The 24,377-nt window shown below is 40.3% G+C and overlaps 1 long non-coding RNA gene across 1 annotated transcript; it reads right to left on the bottom strand.

Moving 5' to 3' along the window:
- Positions 1–912: 912 nt before the first annotated feature.
- Positions 913–4,350, bottom strand: LOC109096173. The gene is made up of 3 exons (XR_002018914.2): positions 3,727–4,350; positions 2,180–2,240; positions 913–2,090 (listed from the first exon to the last, which is right to left on the bottom strand). It is a non-coding gene; the product is annotated as an uncharacterized LOC109096173 (long non-coding RNA).
- Between the last annotated feature and the right edge of the window lie 20,027 nt (positions 4,351–24,377).

Genomic DNA, 24,377 nt, shown 5'->3' with positions numbered 1-24,377 from the left:
TACGCTCGTAAAACACTGTGCGGTGCATGAAATACAGCTATCGTCTTATCATGGTAAGCTTGTGTTGTCACAACTGAGCAAGCAGGATTCATCATAACTAAAAATGAGTCTGTGTTTACCTTCCTGTTTCATCTCACTAACATTTATGTTATGCTGCGAGCGACTCTACTGCGTTGTGAGCTTGCAGCCGTAAGCGCCCGCTGTGCAAGAACACTTAAAGGGATGTCACAAAGTCGAGTGTGATCACAGGTCACAGATGAGAGGGTGGAGGACTGTGATGTAAGTGCTGGAGGCTGGGGGGATGTCGTCGATGAGGGGTGTTGGGTGAAGAGCGCCCTGGGGTCGGCTGGTAGGGGTCGCTTTGGGAGTTAGACCGGCTGTACAGACAGGAGCGGCGCCAGGCTCTCCCCTATGAGTGTGTGAAGCAGCATGGTGCATTAATGGTACAACCCTGTAGCTGCTAGGATCTGTGAGAATCCCAGTGGCACGAGGGACTGTAGGGGAGGAGAGTCAGCCCCATGTGTTTATACAAACAGATCAGTTGCCATGACTATCCAAGCAGCAGTAGATTCACATGATGTCACCTTGGCGGCGAAGGAAAAATAATAACAGTGAAACACGGCTAATTTAGGACCATGCAAAGCAGGATTATCAACATAACACCCACAAACAATGTCTTGATTAAACGCACTGTTTAAAAAAGCAGTTCACCTTAAAAATATAATTCTAGCATTATTTCCATTTGTGTTCTAAGAAAGTTCATGCTGCTCTTTTCCATACTACAAAAGCATACAGTGATAAGAGGCTGTGTAGCTACTAAAAAAGCACCATAAAATAATCCATATGACTAGTGGGTTACAATCCAAGTCTTCTGAAGAAATAAGATAGTTCTTAAATTATTTAAGTCTCAGCAATAACATTGTTTATTGATCTTGTACATCTATTTTTATGTCTTGCAACCTTAAACATTTGGTTTTCTGTAAAGTTTTGTACATTGTTGTTGCAGATTCAGTCAATTTGTTGCGAAGACAATGTAATCTAGCTGGCCAACATAAATTAGGTTTTGTCATACAGTAACTGCAAAAATTACTTGCAATATTCTTGAATGCATCAGTACAAATGCGATGAAAAATACAAACCAATCCGTGATGCTTTCCATCGTAAGAAATTGTCCAGCAACAGCGTTTGTGAAATGATGAAATTAAGATAATTATAGCTTATAGCTGTTTTGCAAAGAAAATATTTGTGAAGAAAAAAAATATAATACAGTAAATATAACAATGCATTGCTAGAATAAAAACTAATTTATTAATGATTTCTATTATTATTTATTAATTCACTCATAGTTCTTATTTTATAATAGGGCCAGTGAAAATGTTGGCACAGCAAGTCAAAATTGAAAAAAATATATAACTTCATACAAGAACGTATTTTCAGTGAATAGTTAGAAAGCAGTGTGAACATTCTTCATTTGTGTTCCACATAATAAAGAAAAACATACAAGTGCAGAACAATATGAGAATAAAAAAAGAGTATAAAATGTAAAAGAAAAAAGAAAGAAAAAAAATCCCTTTTAATATCTGTGTATGAAGTCAAGAAGAATAATTTCTTATGCTTAGACATTAATATCATGCATCTTACATGTAGTTGTCTAAGCATAAAAATTATTTCCCTGTTGATGTCATACAGCCATTAAAATTGAATGCTTCAGCCTCCAAGGTAAATGTGTGAGGCAGAAACTGCGGGGCACCCTGAGTGTCTTTTATTCCCTGTCCATGGCCCAGTTTGGACGGTGCAGGTTTTGCCCTGGTCAGGGATAGGCTCAGTGGGAACCAGCTGTTTCAGACATGGTGAGACAGAGGGTTAGCCATGGGAGGGAGCGATGAGCCAGTCATCAGGGCTCACACTGCCCAGCTGTGCCACCAAGCCTGGCAGACTCACACCTGCCCTCAACCCGCTGCGCAATAACACCAAAGCACTGCACCTGCTTCTTCTTTCCAGCATCCTCTGTCCCTCGGTAGAGCTCTCTGGCCAGTGAGGAAAAGGCAGGTCTCTGTCGTGTCCCCCGGCATCTGACCCGCTGCATGGGCCTGTAGCAGAGGAAATCACATGCACTTCGACATTCAGCTGCAAATCTTACAATGTATATTTTGGATATAGACAGGCTAGTTTGTCTTACAGAGCAGCCTCCACCCCTCCATCCAACCCCCACTCTGGCTAATTCTCTCTGGCAGGAAGACCTGTAAAAATCAATAGGGAAAATGTCCTGAAACAGCCAATCTAGCAACCATCTGCCCTGGTATTCCACTGAGACAAAGACCAATATCCCCTGGGAAAGTGACGGAAGAGACAGACAGCACAATGCACATACAAACTCAATTACTCACTACAACTAAAACAGTATTTCACATTGCAAAGTCAGGCTTACACTTTTCAACTGCCTGTCAGTAATTTTAACTGAAGTAGTGTTTACATTTATATAAACATTTTATTTGGTATGTGTGACAACAAGGTTCGGGGGTGTATTTGACGTTTTACATTTCTAGCAACCTTTCTTATGAACTATAGCTAACTAGAGCAGATTACATTTAAATACTGATTTTAAGAATGAACAGTAAACCTGTGTTGGCTGCTGTTGTGCTATCAGAATTGAAATTATTGAATGTAGCATGTGCTTTGTTAATCAAACATGTAATTAAATTATTCTTTATCATGCCATTTTCTCTCACTCAGTCCACAGATTATAGTAATTTAATTGCCATGTCACTAATTTATTTTAAATGGAAACTGTTCAATTTCCAAAGTAATGATGGCAGCTTCTAGTAACACAGAGCAAGGTCAGTTGAATTCAAAACACACCAGAACCAAAAATACCAGAACCACAACATACTAAAAATTTCGGGTATATAGATGACTACTGAAGGATTTGTCTGTTAACAACTAAGATGTAAAAGAGACTTCATTTGGGGGAAATTTTTGTTTTACAAAACAAAAAAGTAGAAATAATCTCCATGCTGTCATATGAAGATGGACAGAAGATTATCCATATTTCACAATAAATAAAGTATAATGTGTACATTCATTGTTTTAAGATAATGATTGCTTGCTTTGGAAATTTTATCAGTCATTACATGACTACTTATCAAATAATTTAATATATGATTATCAAGCACCGTTATACGCTGAACAACTTACTTGTAGAGCCCATGTAGAGCCCATAAGCACAGCTATGAAGGTCAGTTCCACAGCATTGCCATGGGCAAAAGTCATTATTCTGAAATATTACACTTTTTTTTAAGGTTTCGGTTATATGGATCCCAGGAATTAACTGCTTACTGAAGTGTTTTTGACTTGCCCACAGGGATGAAAAACATCCCGATGAGTCAATTACCCTTTACACAACAATAACCAGATCAGTATTGCAAATCAATGCCATCAATTGCAGAAATAGTTGCAATTACAGATGTTCGTTGGGGTAATTTGCACCATCAGAGTAGCAAAAACTCTCATTTCTATGTGTTAAGCCTCTTATTTCAAAATTAAAATATGTAAATACGCCCTGATCTTGTCTGCGAACCAGCTAATCCTAGTAATTGTGGAATATCGAGGATCTCCACACTTTTTTATTTCGGTATTTGCCTGTGCCAAACTATTACATCACAAGGTCATTCTAATTTTCTGAACTACTGTTTCCAACTTTATCGGCAGCTCTGTGGTGTAAGTTACCCGTGATGTATCACTTCCAACTGAAATTACTTCATAAAGGCGTAGAATTGCTTCACGTTACAAACTACAGCTTCTACTTCTGTTTGTTGCGTTCTCTCCGGCCGTATGAGCGACGCCAGAGCGCTGCCGCTGCTATATAGCTCTCTAAAAATAGCTCACCTTTTACTGCCGTCTACGGCCCGATTGACAAGTGTCATGAGCCAATCGCGCTAGAGTATTCACATCATACTCCTCCTCTTTGCCCATTTAAGCACCGCCTTACTGGGCGCCAGTCAGATCGTCAACCCTATTTACCGTATATGGTCACGCACGGAATTGATTGACAACAAACCACGCCCCCTCAGTTCCCTTGGCTTCCTTTCGCTCGCTAGACAGCGAGCCCAGCAACTTGCCTTGGTGATCCACGGCATTCACGAGAAAGGCTACCTGGAATATATAACGCAAAAGAGACAGAGACAATGCGGAAATAGGTGGACAGTTCATGTCACCGAGTTTGCATCCCACTCCCAGGCTGAGGATCTGAGAGTTCGCGGGGATTGCAATTAAGTGACAAGAATTATTTTTTATTTTCCTTCCTTTTCCTCAGCGCTTAAGATTACTAGCTTTAAACTACACTTCACTGAGGATTAGAAGCATTCTTTTTCATTTGACATTAGGCTGAGAAGGAAACAAATTATACTTGAGGATCAAAGCAACACTTTTTTTCTTGTGAGCATCAACATGGACGTGCTGGCGAATTACAGTATTTTTCAGGAACTTCAGCTGGTGCACGACACGGGTTACTTCTCGGCGATGCCGTCGCTGGAGGAGAACTGGCAGCAGGTGAGAGAGTTAGCGCGTAACTACTTGGACTGTTAGTTCGTATAAATAAGCCGTGCATATGCGCACATATATCTAAAGGAAACATTCACAACTTCACAGTGCGCGCTCATGCCCAAACACGCTGTTTTTCATGTCAAAATTATTCCGCGTAATGGTTTTTAGTGATGCAAGTGTTGTTTTGCTTCTTTCACGCTAAAGCGTGGCTAGAACTCCGGTCTTTTTATTTAACCGAGCCAAAGTGGTTATTAGTTAGAAAAATAATTTATAATATGCTTTAAGGAATGAAATGCATATTTAATACACTTATCTGCTGTACACTCAAGGTAAAAGAGATGTCAATGACAGAATAACACACGAGCGGATTCATGTGCACTAAAGGCTACTTCTAACTGGAACTGACTAAATGGCGTTTTGTTAAGGCGGACGTAATGTGGCCAGGAAAAAATAAGGGATTGGCTAACAATAAGCGATTTATTAAATAATGCATTTGCATCTGTCAGATTACTTCGTGTTCCCGATCGTTATGTATTATGTATTACCTCTGCCGCGAGGGTGCGCGCGTGAGTGGATGTGAGGAAAATGCATCCCTCTGCTGAGAGCTGGTGTGCATCTGTATGACAATTTGCTGACTCTTTTAGGGGTAGAGATAATCAATGATAATAGTAGTGTTTTATGTTTTTATGACATCCCTCTTAAGCCTTCAGGACGATTTGGAAGGGATGCACATATGTGCAAATTGAGAAATATTTGTAAGGGTCATGTTTTTAAGTTATGTGGTCTTTATATGATCAATGCAAATCAATTGCTTTGTGTATTTGGACAATAATTGTTTTAGTAGTCAAATACAACAATAACAGGATTTGAAAGTACCGTAAATTAAACAGCAGCAATTTAATGCCAAGATTTATGATTTGAGGTCTGGACATCTGGTAATCGATGTGACGAAGGATGCCTCTGCATGCATGCACTGGCTGTCTTCAGCTCATTGCAATTCCATGTGCTCAACTGCAGGGAAATGCAGTGAATGGTTATTTATTGCTGGTGTGTGAACTTGAAACAGATCTGCCCCTACTGGCAATTCAACTGGCACTTCTACACCAACACAAATATTATCTGGTAGCAAATGCAAAAACAGACATATTGGCATGAGTATAGAAGAAAAATGCATGCAGGTCTGGCAATCTCATCTCGATGATTAGATCAGTAATATGTCATGCAGGAAGACAAACAGGTCTGATTCATCTGCTAATTCTGGCATTAATTAACTTGCATCATGGTCATATCAAACAATGGCTCCTGTGTGTACATGGGGCATTGATTCCCTGTGGTGTCGTGAACTGGCTGTCCAAGCACACATGGATCACAATTTTTACACTAAAGTTTTAGACTTCTTTGGTTATATGTGTGAGAGAAAGCACAAGAGAAGGCAAGAAAGATGTTTAGCAGTAAGATATATATATTTAATATATATATATATATATATATATATATATATATATTATTTTACTCCTACTGCTCTATGAAGTGAAACAAAGAGAGACAGAATTCAGATTAGCTTACCAGCCTAATGATGACTCGAAAGAAAACAAGCTGTTGTGAGCTTGTACAACCTGCAGATGTGCTCATATGCCACTGGCAAAGACAGTTTAGAGACAGCAGAGAGAGTATCAGCTTGCATTAGAAGAGGAGGGGAACAGCCACATGGAAATGGAAAAAATAAAAGTTGAATTTGATGAAAACAAAGTGAGCATGAAGAGAAAAAAGGCCTCTCTGTAGACAGGCAAATATAAAGGCTTTTTCTTTGAGTGACATCACATTTAATATTTGATGCTTTTACAGGTTGGGATATTTTTACAGTGTAGCCCTAGATCTGTCAGTGCAAGGTAAACAGCACATTTTGAGCACGAGACAAGATGGATAGCTGTGCTCGGCCCCTTGCGAGTGGAGCATGAATCAGACCTTAATGGATGCGATATGGGTGAATTGAGTTTCAGAGCTCAGGCTGAGACCAGGCATGAGGCGCAGGGGCCATGGGGGGGAGGGTGACGGAGGTGATGTGCTCAGGGATGACGAGAGGTTGTCCGTCGAATGTGATGAAGTTCTCCCGTGGCCTGACATGCACTGAATCCATTCCCCACGAGGGACGCTGGCTGCTGGCACCGTCTCCCCCAACTTCAACAAAGACACTATCTCTCACTGTCAAGAAGAGACCCAGAAAAAAAGAGAAAAAAACACAGAGGGAAAAGACAGAGTGGGCGGCTCGCTGTAATCACAGCTCGCCAACTTTTCTTGGGGCAGAGAAGGGAGGGATTATTTCGGCGGTGACCCGCAAGTAAGGTTAATTCAAAGAGCGGCTGTTTGTGCAACAAGAGAGCCCCTGTTGGCTCTCACCCCCTCCCAAAGCAGTGCCACCCAGTACGACTCTCAGAGCTCCTCACTGGAGGCTGGAAGAGCAGGTGGAGTGGCCTGGGGAATGAGGCAGAGGCAGTAAACAACACCATTAGAGGCAGTCAAGGCAGCCTGCCCAATTAGTAAGGATCACCTAAGAGACGGGTTAGAGGGCTGAGTCTGTTTGTCTGCATCCATCCATCTGTCCTCCATCAGCTAGTGCACCACGTGGGCCTTTGTTGGTGTGTCTTCCTCTGACAAGCAGACCTTTTTGTGGGTCACAGCGAAAATGGGTCACTCTCTGTCTCTTTGTCTACAAAGTCTGGCAGACCTGTCCTTACAGAACTCCTCTCTTCATCAAGCGTTTTGTTTGGAAAGGTTTTTTTTTTCTTTTTTTTTTTTTATCAGCATCAGTAATTCCTAATGACTTTGTTCTAGTTTCAGAAGCAGGGTTTGATTGTTTTGCACCTATCTCAAACCTTTTGTATGACTACTACTGTAAGTGTTGCAGTCCGAACCCACGAGACCTGGTTGTCCTGATAATCCCAGCAAAATGTTTAAGCTATACCCCCCCCCCATGTTCTATCAATAGCTTTTATGCTAAAAGGTTGAGAAATAGAATCTGAGATGTGGTGAACTTCTCAAAGCACACTGGCAGCTGGAGGGCAGACGACTAACCCACAGAAACACATCACAGTCAGTAGAACTGGAAAATGTCTGAGCAGGGTCATGTAAGCCCCAGAGACTAGATGAAGGAAACAGCTATCTGAGGCGAAGGTAGAGCAAACATTGAGCTCGGTCTGTCCCAGAGAAGCCCAGTTTGACAAGATAATGAATCGCACCTCTTGCATATTCTGTGCTGTGAGTTTTGCATTTCACAGCCCAGTAACTTTTTGAAACAAAGGGCTGGATAGTTGGGTCAGTGGATGGGGGCTGGGAAAGAGGTTCCACACCGGGACTGCAGGAGCCCACCATTTTCACTAGCTTGCCCCTATGCTTTCTTGCAGCCTATGGTGTAGGCAGTTGGCCATCCATCCCTTTATCACATTCCTTCGCTGTCCACATTGAGCTTGCTTCAGCTGAAGGCATTCAAACTTTTTTGGGCAGCGAACACTGAAATGTGCATTATGTAATACCCTGAGGAACACAGCTGCTTTCTCACAGTATATCTTCTGACAGCACAGAGGATTCTTAAGGCCCTTTTCTGGTCTCGCTCTGCACCTGGTAAAGCTCCAGGATGTCAAAGATAATGGGCAAACACATTACCTTGTTGACGGCACCAAATAAAACTCCCCTGAAGTTGTGGAGCTAGTGGTTGTTCTGGGATGTCTTCAGAGACTGATACACTGTACTAAGCTCCTCCTTATTTCCTGGGAGACTCGCAGGTTCAGCCAAAGAAGTTTCCTTGTACTCCCTCAGAGCTTTGTGCTTTTTGAAACAACCTGAATTTTGTCAGTGGCGATGTCCTTACTTGTTGACCATACTCTGAGGGAACCACTTTGGCATTCAATCTTAAACCTGTTTTACCGGCCCCACTTTGAAGTGTTAACAGGTCTATCAGTACACGCTGATGCTCAGGCATTTGTTGAAATATAAGGACTCCCACATCAAGATAAATAAGCCATCACAAAGTTATCTTAAGCAGATATGCAGTGCAACTGTGGAGGCTTGACGACTTTGACATCCTACAGCTTTGACCGCAGTGGCCCCTGCTGAACCAGTCAACAGGCTTCATTAGTCATTATGCTGGCAGTACATTACTTTTGACCCACAATGGAAAGGGGACAGGGATCAGCGAGCAGACAGCACTCATAAGTCACCACTGTGTTGGTATCAGTGTGACATCATAAACCAACCCATTGTTCTGGGCATTTCCTGTATGCAGTGACTAGACAGGTCAAAATCAAGTGCTGTCTGGGTTTAGTATACACTTTGAATCACTGTCAAGTCATCATCTGAGATTACAAAAGAGCTGTCTGTTTTTCTTCCCGCCTACCTATATCTCTCTTGTGATTCAGATGTTGTGGTGTGCAGTCATTGGGAGTAAGTGTGTTTACATACACTTTGCAATAATTTGTCTTTTTAAAAAATGTTATGACAATTTTTAGTCACTAAAGTTAGATTTAAATAATATTAGCATATTAGATTTTTGAAAAGTTGGACTAACAGAACTGGCTTATGTGATTGTAGCTCAGCTTTTTTCCAGCATGTATACACCATCATTTGGCTACAATTTGTCTTAGTGCACTTGCTCCAAAGGTGCAACGTGTATATAATCCTTTAAATTTTTGGTTACACTTTGTGTCATGTATACTCAGATAGATAAAGACAGATACATGACTACTACTTAAATACAAAAAAACTGTAGCTCAAATATAATTCCGCATATAAATATTCTTAGTGACTACAGCAAAAGCAGAGCCCTAGACACAGCAGATCACTCAGCCCCCAGACAGCTGACAGTAATTAGGCGGTAGTGAGGGTGCAGCAGGGTCTTTCATGTGTAGGGCTGAACCAGGTCTCACTTTGATTTAGGGACCTTTCAGTCACATTTTTTTGAGTAAAGTTCATACTATGACTTTAACACAGGCTGTTTCTGAAGCAACACGTCAATTTCATGTTGTTAATAAACAACTAGCTGTGGAAATTACACAGAAAAAAAGCATCTGACTGTGATTTCGAGTTACTACATTAAAGTGAAACGCCTTTACAAGATCATTAGCATTTGAAGCACAGCCCTAGCTCACCCGCTTATACACCATGTGCTCTGTTTACCAAATATCGCACACCATGAAATTTGGCAATTGCTCTATAATTTATTCTCAGCACTAGAGGTAGATCAAAGACGGCATCAAACTGGCAGTTGGTAGGTTTTTGAACAGTCAAACATAGGTTTGGTGAAATGAAAAACTGGGGGATAATTGGCATTTCCAGAGAAAACAACCTACAACAAAGTCTAGGGCTGGAAAAAAATGTAAAAATATATAATAATGTCTTAAGTTTAAAACAAATTCCTAAAAACATGTATATATATATATATATATATATATATGATATTATGGAAACAAAAGTGTATAGAAGATGTAAATGCAGTCAGGAATATTAAACTGGTAAGGAAATAAGTATGAAAACAAGGGTTCAGAAGTGATAAAAAGGAAATAGACTACTATTGTAAGCTATGAGAGTTGAATATTAAGCTTGTGACAACATTCCAAGGAAGCACTGTAGTTCACTTATGAGAAACACTGATTTGCTGAGCGATATACTGATTATGTTAAAGCCTATCCATTTACAGTAAGCACTGGAAGTGATCTCACTCTTGATCTGGGCACGCAAGCTTTGAGGCACTTACAGGCCTTGCTTATCTTCACTGAGGGTGTCTGGTGTTTGTCTAACAGTGTGTCACCTGCAATACATAGCTGTGGGCACAAGAAAATGTGTGGTTGCATATGCTGCCTAAGGAACTGCAGAAGATTCCCAGCATGCAGTTGATTCACAGAATTCCACAGATGCATTCTAGGTATTTCTACAGGAAACACATGCATAGAACCAATTCTTTCTGAGGTAAAAGGTTATGATTAAATTACCCAATGGTAGGACATGCTAAACTGAACACACCTACCCTCATCCACACATTCAGTTTGCAGACGGGCCGACATGCTAATTATCCCCACGCCTGTGAGTGATTGCTGATGGAAGTGGTCTTTTTATTGTAGGGATCAAGAGCTTTTCAGGGGCAATGATTGAGGAGCTGTTGGATGGTAAGGATGGTGAGGGTCATTTGTCTTTCGTCTTCTTGAGAACCCATCAGTCCATGCAGACGAAAAGCAAGGCTAGGATAGACAGAGAGAGAAAAAGACAGAGAAAGATGAGTGTTTGGAATGCATCTTTATGCATGAGGCCTGTCGTCCCCCTTGGTCTCGATTGAGAGGCAGTTTAGCCACTCGAGGATTTGATTAACAGGCTGAGAGGAACCAGCCATTTTTCTCTAAGTGCAAGTGCACACACACACATACAAACTCCGACTAACAGCCTGATGATATCTCTCACACCACCCTGAAAAAAACACAGCAGATTGGAAATCAATACTTCTTCATTGCAAATGGTACATCAACGCTATTTGAGACTGCAGCACTCAGTATTCTGCAAATGTTAGAGTTACATAAACCAGGAGGGCATTTGATATGAATAATAAATATGGTATTTTGTGTATTCCTAACCAGCTATAAGTAGCCCTGCAGAATGTCAAAGTAAAAAGAAAGAAATGGAGAGAGGAAAAAGCTGGAGACGAAGGCTGAGGAGGGAAGTGAAGGATGTCTCTCATGTTTATTCAAGTGTTCTTGACGTGAGATGTGGTACTGCACTCTTTCTAGCCTCTTTTGACCTTCTGGAAATTCCCTGCACTGACATTGTCCAGATGGGAATGTGCATAAGGCAAATCCAAGACTGCTGTTAGCCTATCTAATGTTTATATTTTGCAGCTAGCCAAAGACAAATTCAAGCCACGTCACCTTGTTTGACATCACAGACCTAAAACATACACCATGTACTCTCACATGTACACATCACACTTCTTTGTATCCAGATATATTTCCATCATTAGCAAATTATCATGTTTTGCATGCAGATGTTGTAGCAGCAGTCCTGGCAAATCTGATTCGATGCATTTCCTCTGGAGGAATTTGGAGTCTTTTGTCTATTGGAGATGGTGATTTCAGATTGGGTTTCAGAGTGGCAGGAAGCTCAGGTCTGAATCACCCAACACCTGCTGTCAAGCTGCCAAACAAGAGAAGTGAGCTCATTGTTTGTTTTGGAGTTGGTGACATACAGTGAATGAGGACAGGTCACATGGACCATTCAAACACAAAGACCAACAACAGGTACTTTTCCAGCAGGTATAAAATGCCTTTAGGGTATGTTTTGTGACCTTGAAACTACTTGAAGTAAAAATAAATAAATAAAAAAGTGAATTAATGCACATTGGCTGGGCTTGTTGAAAATTAGCTATTTGAATTTATTAATGTAATATTTTGATTAATACCAAGATTCCTGTAGTAGTAAGCATACTTACCAGCTGTAGCATACTTGAAGTCTTTTTAGATGCAAAAAAATAAATAAAATTGCAATCAGATATTTTAATTAAAAGATGGAAAATATGAATTTGAATAACATAATATATTTTATTGTTTGAGAACCTATCATACCCAGTTTGCCTTTTTAATTTGGACTAAACTATATTGTTGTGTGTGTGTGTGTGTGTGTGTGTGTGTGTGTGTGTGTGTGTGTGTGTGTGTGTGTGTCAGGACAATGCCTTAAAAAAAAAAAAAAACTTCCAAAAATAAAGTCTTAATGAAAATCCAAAAATATTCTATATGAGGGTAAGATTATGGAAAAGAAAATGCCATTAGCACAATATAAAAACAATAGTAGAAAGTTCCCACCATGATAGAAAACCAAACATTTGTGTGCAAGTGCATATTTGCATATCCTCTCTCTCTCTGGTGGCCACATGACCTGGCATCACTCCAGCCTCCTGCTGTGCCTGTCCAGTTTCACTATACTTGCTCATATCCAATAGCTCATTCTTTTCCTCCTCTCGATCATTCTTTCTTGCTCTCTCACCCAGTTTGACCCTGTTCGCCATTGACCTTTTAAAGCACAGCCAATGATTACTGTACAATTTGCATGATGTGGGCTGTTCCAATGCAAAAATCAAAACAAGATCCAAGTATCTAGATACATTGCATGCCACAAAACAGAAGGCATATCATTACATTCATGGAACAATCATATTATGTACTTGAGATGTTTAATGCAAAATAATGAATAATATTAAAATAGTAAAATCATGTCTCTGTGATGCTACTGTATCTGTTCATGTAGAGGTCAAAGCAGGTGTGTGCCACTTATATTGAGAGGTGTGTAGGCAGGGTTGGCACACATCACCCTTGCAGAGCCCTCCACCTAACTAACAGCTCTGCTCAATAATTACATGGGGAGAAAATAAAAAGGGGCAGATGCCCCCCTGGCACTGGGCACAGGTCCGGTGTGTGTCCAACCTGGCAATGTGGAAGAGCATACAAGTCGGACTCTTTGCTCCAGCGAGCAGAGAAGCTTGACGCAAATACACTGTAGAGATGAATTTGACCACAGTTCAGAAAGCAGAACCGCCCCATCAAGCACAAACAGAGAATATTTGCGGTTCTTCTCCTAGAAAACGAGTTTCTAAGTGCACGTTACCACTTCCTATTCAGTGGAGGAAACCAGGCTCTTGTTTACCGACAGGATTCTCCACTATATCCCCCTCAACCCACAGACCCCCCTTTCCTTCCCCCTGCCCCAAAAGTCACTCCCTACACATGGACAACTGCCAAAATCCTCTCCATTTATCAACCCAACAGCCGTACTGTTACAGTTACGCTGGTTACAGCCCCTGGTGGTGGTTGCTAAGCTGGTGCAAGAGCCATATTGTGTAAGCTTTATTTTAAGCCTTTTATTTTAGGCAGGCCAGACCCTCTGTAAATTGTGCCAAGTGCCATACTGTATACCTGATATAGCTCTGGCTAAGGATCTGCGGGCACTGAAGTCTCTCCTTATGGGTGGCTCTGAGCTGCTCTGCTGTGAGACCCACCTGTTCACTATTGCTGGCATGCTCCACTTATCAAATTTAGATGAAGCTGAATCATATGGAAGCTGAGTAAAATTTTAAATTGTAATTAAGTTGTGAGATAAGAGATAAGAGAGAAAGTCAAATTTTGAGATACATTATAAAGCTGTAATTGTTAAATAAAATCACATTGTGAGAAATAGTAGCATTGCAACATAAAGATTTAAGAGATTGCTGAGTTGCAATTAGGAAATATACACTACCATTCTGGGGTGAGCCTTTTTTCTTTTCTATTTTTTTGAAAGAAATTAACGCTTTACTTCAGCAAGGTTGCATTAAATTTAAAACTAATTACAAGCAGCATTGTTTTCAACATTGATCATAAGAAAGGTTTCTTGAGCACCAGATCAGCATGTTAGAATGATTTCTGAACAATCATGTTCTATTAAACTTACCAACTTTTTACAGACAGAAATGGGTTTCCACAGAATCCATGTCATTATGCATTCATTAAATACTTAAATTCACTACATCAGTCTTACAAAAAATTGCTCAAAACATACAAATAATTTCAAATGTTGAAATACTGTAAAAGTGTGTTTGCCTTAAAAAAATAGTTACAAAACTGCACAACAGCTCTTATAATTCTGCTTGTATTTCAGTCTTTTTCATCTAAGTGTGATATGTTCTTAAGAAGCAGAAACTTTGCATCTCTTAATTTGGGACTGCCCTACAAACACAATAACCTTCCCACCACGTCCACACTAAACTGCACTTTCGTCCTGAAGGTTGTACAATGCGAGTCCTGCTGAGTGCTTTTGGGAATGAGACAGAACAAACGTGCTGCTCTTAGTCCTTCCAGTTTGTTATGGCTCAGTTAAATGGGTCATGCGCTGAGGACCAGCGACCTTGGAGCATTTGTCCTGCTCACTGAGACGTTCAGCCTTCTTTGTTTTGCGAAGAGACAGAGAGACCCACTGTCCACCATTTTCACCAGAGTCTTAATCATCTCATTATAATTTATACAAAAATGTTGGTGTTTTCAATGGTGTTAGCGAGTTCTGTTAGCACTGTTTTCTAAAAGCACCTGAATGCTATGACAGCACTCTCACCATCTGGTGCGAACGCAGTGAAATTGGAGTGTAAAAATGACTGCAATTGTGAGGTGTTTGCAGTCAAGAACGTAAAGTCTGCCTCCTCGAAGGGGAAGCTGAGCCAGTGTACAGCTATGTGGGTCGGCTGCTATTTTAATCTGTAATGTTGCCGGGAATACCTGGGGGAACAGCCTGGCTCTGTTGGAATGGGGGCTTGTGTGCAAGTGCCAGTTTGCCTGTGTACGCATATGTATGGCGGGTTAGAGCGCGCAGATCGGAAAGGTTGTTTAAAGGTTTGCTTTAGTGTGAGCGATGCCTACTGGGCACCTCTTGTACCCTCTTAGATTCAGTGGAGCAGGAGCATATATGTGTGCTTTTATGCATGGACCACTGCACCAGGGCAAACCAAGCAGAGACTAGCCGGCATCTGCTCACACGTGAACGCATCACGCTGGCACTCTCGCTCTTAGGTACCCTCCCCTCTCAGGCAATCCTCAGACAGGCCAACAGCTCAAGTCTACATTTTGAGTGCCTGTGACTCATCTCGTGTGCTACAATATTCAGGATGAGATCACCCACTTTATCAAATGCAAAATGTGCTCAGCTGCACTGTAGATTCCAGTAAAATGATGAGGTAATGCCTGATATCCATCTCCGAGTTGCTACCTTGTCCTAGCAACGATGCTGTCATTGCGTTTGTGACCTTGTGTTAATCAGCAAGGTGGTGCCAGAGCTCCCGTATGGGTTCCCCGCAGTGCAGACAGGTGTGACGACAACAGGGGCACCTGCCATTCAGCCGTCCCCCTCCGTCTGCGAGCCCGGTGGCTTCAAAAACACCAACTCCAGGGTGAGCACACCGGTCCCGGAGAGATGCAACTCTGAATCCCCAAATACACCATGCAAACTAAGCAAAGGTCTTCCTCTCCGCAGTTTCCATTGTAGTCAGGGATTAATAGACTGCAAAGGCATTCATCAAGTCCCAGTTAGGTTTCCTTTTATGTCACTGTAGCAGTCTTGTCAGATGCTGGTAATTGGGTTCAAAGTGCCATCACAGTAAAAAGCTTTGTGGGAGTGAGTCAGAAGGGGCGGAACCTTACCGTCTCAGGTGACCTCACTCTCGGCCCAGCTGCTCCAGAGTGCAGAGAGGAGGGAGGAGGTGGGGGATGAGGTCATTCTTTTGCTGGGAGTGTGTGGGATGGATTTGCGTAGGTGTCTTTGTGTGCGTGTCTGCAAGCATGAGCGATAGATGCTGGAAGGGATAAGGCTGGAAATTTCTGAGCCTACATTTTGTGACATTGATAAAACAAAACAAAAAAAATTAAAAAAATGAAATGCTAAATGAAAAGCTTAGGATCTGATATCAATCAATAACGTCCACAATAAAGGAAAGGAAAAATCTAGTTTAGAACACATAGAAATGTACTCTTTGTATTCATGTTGGTTTCATATTTTTGGTTTTGATTTTTGTTTGTTGGTTTTTGAAGTTGAATTTTTTCACATATGTTGAAAGAATGTTCATTTATTTTGTTGTCATTGACCCATCTGCACACATACTGCAAATTGTGCATTACAAAGCCCATTTAAAAAAAATGTAAAACAAGGAAACTAGTTTCGCCCACACTGAGGAATTTCATCCAGACATTGTTTTATCATCGTAAAAAAAATAAATAAAAATTCTCACTGTCCCCTGCTTGCGGTTTGTGGTTTCATTCCTCACAAAAAAAGCTTTTAGGCATCAGTTCACGATCAAATGCTCCCTCCCACCTCACCCCATTTATGGCTGACTGGCAGAGTGGCAGGGCTTTGTGTCTGTTGTTGAGAGATGAGCTGGGCTGATAGCCACGTGGAGAAAACAGGACAGTCTGCGAGGACTGAGACATCACAACGCAGTGGTGGCTTGCCATTGAGCGTTCAGAGCACGTGCTGGAGCGGTATCAGATCATAGGAGGTATCGGTGAAGCAGACATCTGATTCGAGGTGTCTATGATTGATGCCAGCATTTCAAAAGCAACACAAGGCTATTGTTTCATTGTAAATCCTCACGTACGTGTCAGTAATGAGACATCTAGATGGAAAGGACAATTTCGCTGCTAGCATGAAACAAAGTCGTAGTAGGCTCTCTGAGAAATTGCTTTTGTGATTTTTACTGCAGTCGTTTAAAGCTCTAACTCTCTGCTCATGACAGACGACAACCTCATCACTCCAGCTTACATACTTCGGAAGCATCCAGCAAATAGCAATACTGTGATTTTCGTAAACATCCCCAGAGACGGGCTTTCAAAGACAGGATTTATGTTTACCTTTCTGGTGCATGAAAGCGAGAGGAATAGAGACTAGAAAAGAGCAGAGGAGTTTGTTGTCCCATAAAATACCAGTTGTGCGAAGTCTGTGTAATTACCACACTGCAGGATAATTATAAAGAGGACAGATGCAGGGATGAAAAAGCCATTTACGTGCACTAAGTGAGCGATGGCAATTAATGCGGATGCCTATCCCGGCACTGAGAAATTGGGCTGGAAATCCTCGTAGTCAGTTATCACACAAACCAGAAACCACCGGCCTTCTCCTATCTTTTGGAGGTGAGCCTTGCGAACAGGCTCAAGCAAGTTGTTAAATTTTTTTTTAAGCCGCTTTGCTAATCTGCATTCTTCATTTTGTTTTGGAGCCTTTCGTGCGTGAAGAATCCCCGCAGTACAAAGTCTGGTGGGGGCAGCTGCTGGGTTGGAAGGGGTCTTGAATTCCTGTTATCATAACTGCCTTTGTCCATCACTGCGGCCTGATCCAGAGGCTAAGTTGGAGATTGGACAGGTTACCATATCCATTCCCCCCAGGGTAGCGTGCCTGCACTAGTCCGCAATGACTCCAGCCAGAAAATTTGTCCAGGCCAATCTTTTTATGTGTGCTTATCGGCAGGATTGCAGCCAGAGGATGGAGGCCCAGCGGGGTTACGTAACTTATCTCTGCTCCAGTCATAGCATCTGCATCAAGGCAAGGACCACTGCATCCCATCTATGCAATTTCCTTTTCCATTTCCTTTCAGCTGGCTGGCCGAGCCATCGTGCGTGCTACTCGCATGGGACAGGAAGCTCACATAGATGTAATGTTTCCTCTCCATGAGGGCTCCTTGTCTATGGTGTGGCACTCTCCCTGCAGCTCACATACTTAAAGTCTCCTATTGAGGCTGGATGCAGATGGAGAAGTCTATACAAGGATGCATTAAATTGATCAAAAGTAAAAGTAAAGCTGTTTACATTGTGACAAAAGATAATTTAAGAAAGATTGGGATATTTAAAATGATGTTTCTATTCATCAGAGAACATCAAAGAACACACACGACCCAATTGTTTAAAGGGGACCTAATAGGCCCTTTTTCACAAGATGTAAAATAAGTCTTTGATGTCCCCAGAGTGTGTATGTGAGGTTTTAACACAAAATACCTTACAGATAATTTTTTATAGCTTGTTAAAATTGCCACTTTTAGGGTATGAGCCAAAACGCACCGTGTCTTTCCTTTTAAATGCAAATGAGCTGGTGCTCCAGGGAAGAGGGCGGAGCTTCAAGAGCTCAAGCTCCAGCAATACCGGTGCTAGTCTTTGCAAATAAACACTCCACTATTATAGGGCCCTATGATTTCCGTGATGCGGAAAACCTGGACGTAATCGCGGAATCCAGTCATAAAAACGGAATTTACAGTTTAACGCGGAATGTCACAGAATTTGTCAAATTTTGAATTAATTAATCAAAAGTAGGTTATTACACTTAAATCAAATCGCGATATAAACTAATATCTGTAAATATTAAGCCAGAAAAGCTGATTTAAATATGAATCCTGCATGTTCTGTGTGTCTCTGTTAATTAATGGTGCAGAAGCGCAGTTTTGTTTATTACACACATATGGAAGCGCGTGTGACGCTCGCGGTGATTTCAGCGTCTGCTGTCTCACTAAATGAGGATGCAAACACTTGAACAACATCTCCAGAACTGCTCTGAGAGTGACTTTATGAGCATTTGACCGTTTGATTTGAGTAAAACTAGCGTCATATCTCATACACAGAACTGTAAAGTATTCACGGCAACCCGTCAAAATAAAAGTCTGGTTTAATTTAAAGACTTAATTCAAAGTATTTGCCAATGTACATAGCCTATTTTAATTTAAAGTATTTGCCAATGTACATAGCCTACTACTACTACTACTAAAAAGAAAAAAAAACATTATTGTTGAAGGAATAATCACACAACATTTCTTCCATGTTTTAATTTTAACAGTAAATCCCCTCTATTTACTAAAAAATTAAGTTTTCTTAATTTTCAATAATTAAAAGATAAATTAAATTAATGTTTTATGCGTTCATTTGATAAGCAGAAAAATGTAAATACACATCAAAATTAAAAAAAAAAAAAAAAAAAAAAAAAAAAAATTTAGTCTATTTTAAGAAAAAAATTAATAAATTAAATTGTTTTTATCCATTTAAATAATTAGACATGCTAAAACAGAATTAGGTAACGTTAGAACACATGGTGAAGAAAAATTAAAACATTTCATATTGCCCTAAACGTAATTTTTGTTAAAGTTTTAATAAATTGATGTGAAAATGTATAAGTTTCATGATTTTAATTAATTAGAAATGCTTTTTGATTAATAAAATAAAATTTAACCATTAAAAAGGAGTCGAGAAAACTTAAAACGGAAAATTAAAAATGGAGTAGAATGATTTTAGTTAATTAGGTGTGATTTTTGTTTAATTAAATAAAAGTGACCCATACTCAGAATTCGTGCTCTGCATTTAACCCATCCGAAGTGCACACACACAGAGCAGGGAACACACACAACACTGTGAACACACACACCCGGAGCAGTGGGCAGCCATTTTTATGCTGCGGCGCCCGGGGAGCAGTTGGGGGTTCGATGCCTTGCTCAAGGTGCACCTAAGTCATGGTATTGAAGGTGGAGAGAGAACTGTACATGCACTCCCCCCACCCACAATTCCTGCCGGCCCGAGACTCGAACTCACAACCCTTCGATTGGGAGTCAGAACTCTCTAACCATTAGGCCACGGTTTCCCCACAAAAATGGAATTTGGAAAAAAAATTAATGGAATTTGGGAAAAAATAAAACAGATTTCATAGGGCCCTACTACACAAGCCTGCTATCTTTACAGAAAACACACTCGGTTTAAAAGTCAGTCATCTGATTGTACTGTGCATAAAAAATGCATTTTATGAATTACACAGACGGGGGCACAGTGCGATAAAAAATTGTATACAACTCCCTGTGAACTCGCTCATGGCGGTTCTAAGTTAGAACGGCAGTGTCTGTCAACTTTCGTGGGCGGGGCCTGTGGCTAAGGTGACATCACATTAGCAGCAATGCTGAAAACAGTTAATTGGGAGACACTGCTTATTACTTATGGAGATTTAAAAAAAAAAGGAATGGGTGGATTTTTATCATTAGGGTGGTTGTGTACACACACTGTCAACACACATTAATGTCCAAACAACATGTGAAAGTGAATTTTTGCATAATAGGTCCCCTTTAATGTCACAATTGTTACCATCTATTTGCACTAGTTTATATCCAGCTGGTCACATTAATGCATTTGTTGGCCAGCGAAGTTGCAGATTTAAAGCTGTGACGTGAGAAAGCAAACAGATTCAGCCGACAAAAATCCTGCCACGCCGCAGAGCGCCATTCATAGTTTTCCATTAAATTGCATTATATTTGTCACAAATCATTGTTAATTTACGTAATGACTTCACCCTGGGCTGGAAGATTGTGCATTTTTTGTATTTCTGTGGCTCTATTAAAGTCTACAATATAGATTGTGCTTTCTCTTTCCGTTTGCTCTGTTTTTTTTGTTTTTGTTTTAAACACCGAACTTCAAACTCTATGCTACTTTGTTCATTCTTGAAGTGAACTTTTGCCGCTTGAATTGAACAAGATGCGTCATGTGTGATACCAGGAAGTTGTCCTAGACGGGATGCGGCACTGCACTTTTGTCCAGTGTATGACTAACATAGTTTGTTATTTTGATTAGATAATCAAGCGTTCCAAAATAGAAGCAAATAAAGTGTGAGTATACATAAAAGACCCATATGTATGTAGTTTCAATGCTATGGCCTTTGTGTAGATATTTAAAGATGGCCATCTTTAAGCATGACTGTTGAAATGAAATGGTAAAACTTTACAATTAGACTCCATTTGTAACATTAACTAAGGTTGATAAAAGCTGTAGAAGTATTGTTCCTTGTTAAAGTGTTAATTTCAACATTTACTAATACATTTCTAAATTTTAAAGTTGCTTTTTTTTATTTTATTTTTTGATTTTAAAGTTGAATTTGATGTTATATATATAATTAATATTAATATTTTTTATCAATTTTCAAAGTTTGGTTCAGTACTGTTTATTATTATTATTATTAATTTTATTCTTTTATTTTTATTTTTATTTTATTATTATTATTAAAATTAATATTTTTTAATAGTAAAGCACAATTTTAGTTTTCGTTCAGTGTCCATTTAAAAAAACTATCAGTTGATTAATCCGTATCAGCTAGTGTGGTCCAACCTAGCGATCGGTATCGGTAAAATCCACTATCGGTCAGCCTCTACTTTCAATACATTTATACAAGGGCTTTGCAATACAGCCTGTTTTTGGCAGCACTGCTATATTTTTTTTTCTTACTTACCAAAGACATTTATCAGTCCATTTATCAGACAGTCCCTACCACTTACTCTGTGGTCAATGAATAAGACTGGCCTTTTCACTTCTCCCCTGCTGTTTCTTGTCTATGTGAATTTCCCATGGTTTTATGCCACACTGCAGAGCTTAGAAAGCAGGGAAGCCTGACTGATAGTCCCCTCAGTGGGATAGGCGTAATGAGAGCACCTGCTGGGTCCCTGGCTGAGGCTCCATCCTGCAGAGACAGACAGACAGTGTTAGAGTGAACCTGAGGTCCTTGCAATCTGAAGTCATGTGGGCTTTTTCTTTGCAATGACATCACTAAGAATGAGAGAACACAACCCCTTTACACCAGAGATATGCCGCGTTTCCACCGAAATTACCAGGAACTTTTTTCCCCAGGAACTATTTTCCCCCCAAAACCTGTTTCGTTCTGCGTTTCCACCTCGGTCTAAAGTACCATGAAGATTAGGCAAATAGTCTGGTGACGTAGGTCTGTGCGCGTTTCTCAATACAAAGTATGCAAATTTCGGACTTGCATCCTCGGTAGTTCGGACTTTGCAAGTTCGACTCGGGAGTGTGATCTCCCGTGGACGAAACGACGCAAATCTGGTAATTCTGCAAACAGCAGCGTACTTGATAACATCAGTCAGCGTGCCTTGGCTACTGCAATTTTCATCACTGTATATTGACAATAAGATGAAATAGGATATCAAATACCACTGCCTCCTTTCGTTTTCATTTAAACATAATAATAGCCGCAGAAATGTACTTAGTTCAGGGAAATGTGTATATATACAGCCTACATTACAATGAAATTAAATATTATATCAATTGCCTCTTTTTATTTTCATTTTAACATATAGATAAATTAAATATAGAGACCAAAGATTACCTGGTAGATTTACCCAAAATTAATTCTATTTTATGTTTAACCACTAAAGAGACTTCAGAGCCAGTGGCAAATTACAGAAGGACTAGCCGAGCTGAGACTGCTCTCGGCGGATACATGATCACTGAGCTCCTGCTGATCGCGTGGACCTGATTGTCTCCGAAATCAGCGAAACACGTTTTTAAACAGGAGGTGTCTTTATAAATAAACCGCAGATTTCAGTTTTAAACAACTACACTCTCACCTGAAATACTTTTAAAACTACATTTCATGACATGATAACAGTAATATTTTGAAAATTATCGGAATAAATGGTGGTTGAAATCACAATGCTGTGTGAACTCAACCAATCAGCATGCTCAGCACCCAAGTCCCGCCCCCGAAAGTTCCGGACCTTTGAAAAAGTACTACCTCGTGAGCAGGGACTTTCTGAGGGGCGTTTTTTTACTCGGAACTTTATTTAGATCCTGCGGTGGAAACACACAGATGTTCCTGTGTAAAGTTCTCTAGTTCCTGGGTAAAGTAACAGTGGTGGTAACGCGGCTATAGAGACGTCACACCAGGGTAATTTTAATCTTCACTCCACATGGCTTCCCACTCGTAATGCAAACCCAGGCTCATTTGAAATACCTGCCTCTAAATACATTTCTGCATCACTCTCATTACATACCTCACTGAATGTTTCGCAGCAGTTTCAAAGTGAAATGTTCAATGAGTGGCTCTAAAACACGGGTTCAATACATTTGTTTACGTTGATATAGGGACGTAGTGCTGTGTTTTTTTTTTATGTTGCTTCAGGTTCGTATTGGATTGGTTCATAATACAAATATCCAGGGAGTGTCACTAAAAGTTAATGATTTATCATGTTGGAAATATCCCCTATACCAAACCCAACCCTAAACCTACCCGATAGTGTTAACAAATGCAAAACTGATATAAAAATACATTTTTTGATGCAACCGTGCCATTTTGAACTTCCTTATATGCAGGTTTAAACTGTTTTGTCGAAGTATAGTTTTACGGGATTCGTACCAGAGCTCTTCACCACTCAAGTGCAACTTCAGATTGCGTGAGCTACTGAAGGAACCTACTAAATATGAAAACCCTTACATATGAAGCTGGATATGTGATGCTAACGTTCAAAAGTATCAGTTTTGAAATCTCTCAGCATGTTAAAATTGTTTTGAATAACATAATATTCCTCAAAAATTTGGCTTTATTAATCAAAACTGTGGACCTGTAAATTTTACTTTGTGTGAAAAGGAATAAAAGTTGTTGGAGTTTTACTGCCTCTAGTGTTTATTTCAACTGGAAACTGCAGCGATTCGTATGTATACAGTAGGTACATGTTTTCAGTTTTGCAGAAATGTGTTTAGAGGCACGTATTTCGAATGAGCCTATGTTGCGTAATGCACAGTACAGAAGTGCTGATGTGTGAGGTGGATCCGAAAGACAGATCTTTAACATGAATCATTATTCCACTCAAGTATGCTTAGTGAATATAACAAACACCTAGATCTAGACAAGAATATTTGAATCCAATAATAGCCTTAAATCCAAACAGCTTCCCTCAAGAAGTTTTATGTTTAATATGAGGTCAGTAGGAGCTCATTTGCAAGGATCTGTGTGAAATATCATCAAGTTAATGGGCATAATCATTTATAGTGCTTCAAATACGTTACTGTGTTTGTCGCCACAGCCTAGATAAGAGACTTTCTTGGTGAAATAAAAAGCCCTCTTTATGTCTCCTAGGGGTATAGACCTTTACCAGAGCCTGATAATGGGACTGCAGCTGAAATTGACTCCCTTGGAGAACTTGGCCTATTAGTCATGTCTGTTGCCTGTTACAGTATGGTATGTAACCAGAGATCTTTATACAATACCCAGAGGGCCATGCATCTTATGAAACAAAATGCCATCCAACTCAGCCCCCTCTTCCAACTCAGTCCTTGACAGCCAGCTCTCTTTTGTTTCCTCTTGTTCTCTTTTGTTTCCATGTGTTGTATTCCCCCACCCATGTGGCATTCTCTTTGCATTGAGTAATGAAGATTAGCCTGGCGTCCGTCACAATAGAGCCCCCCCTCATCTCTAGTATCCCTTACTTAGACTCCCCAATCTTATAACAAGCTGTTAACCCCATTTAAAAATGTCCCCTTTCAATCGGCTTG

The sequence above is a fragment of the Cyprinus carpio genome, chromosome A9 (genome assembly GCF_018340385.1).
Source record: "Cyprinus carpio isolate SPL01 chromosome A9, ASM1834038v1, whole genome shotgun sequence".
Classification (NCBI taxonomy): Eukaryota; Metazoa; Chordata; class Actinopteri; order Cypriniformes; family Cyprinidae; genus Cyprinus; species Cyprinus carpio.
Note: the sequence above shows the minus strand (reverse complement) of the source record. Positions and strands in the feature narration are given on the sequence as shown.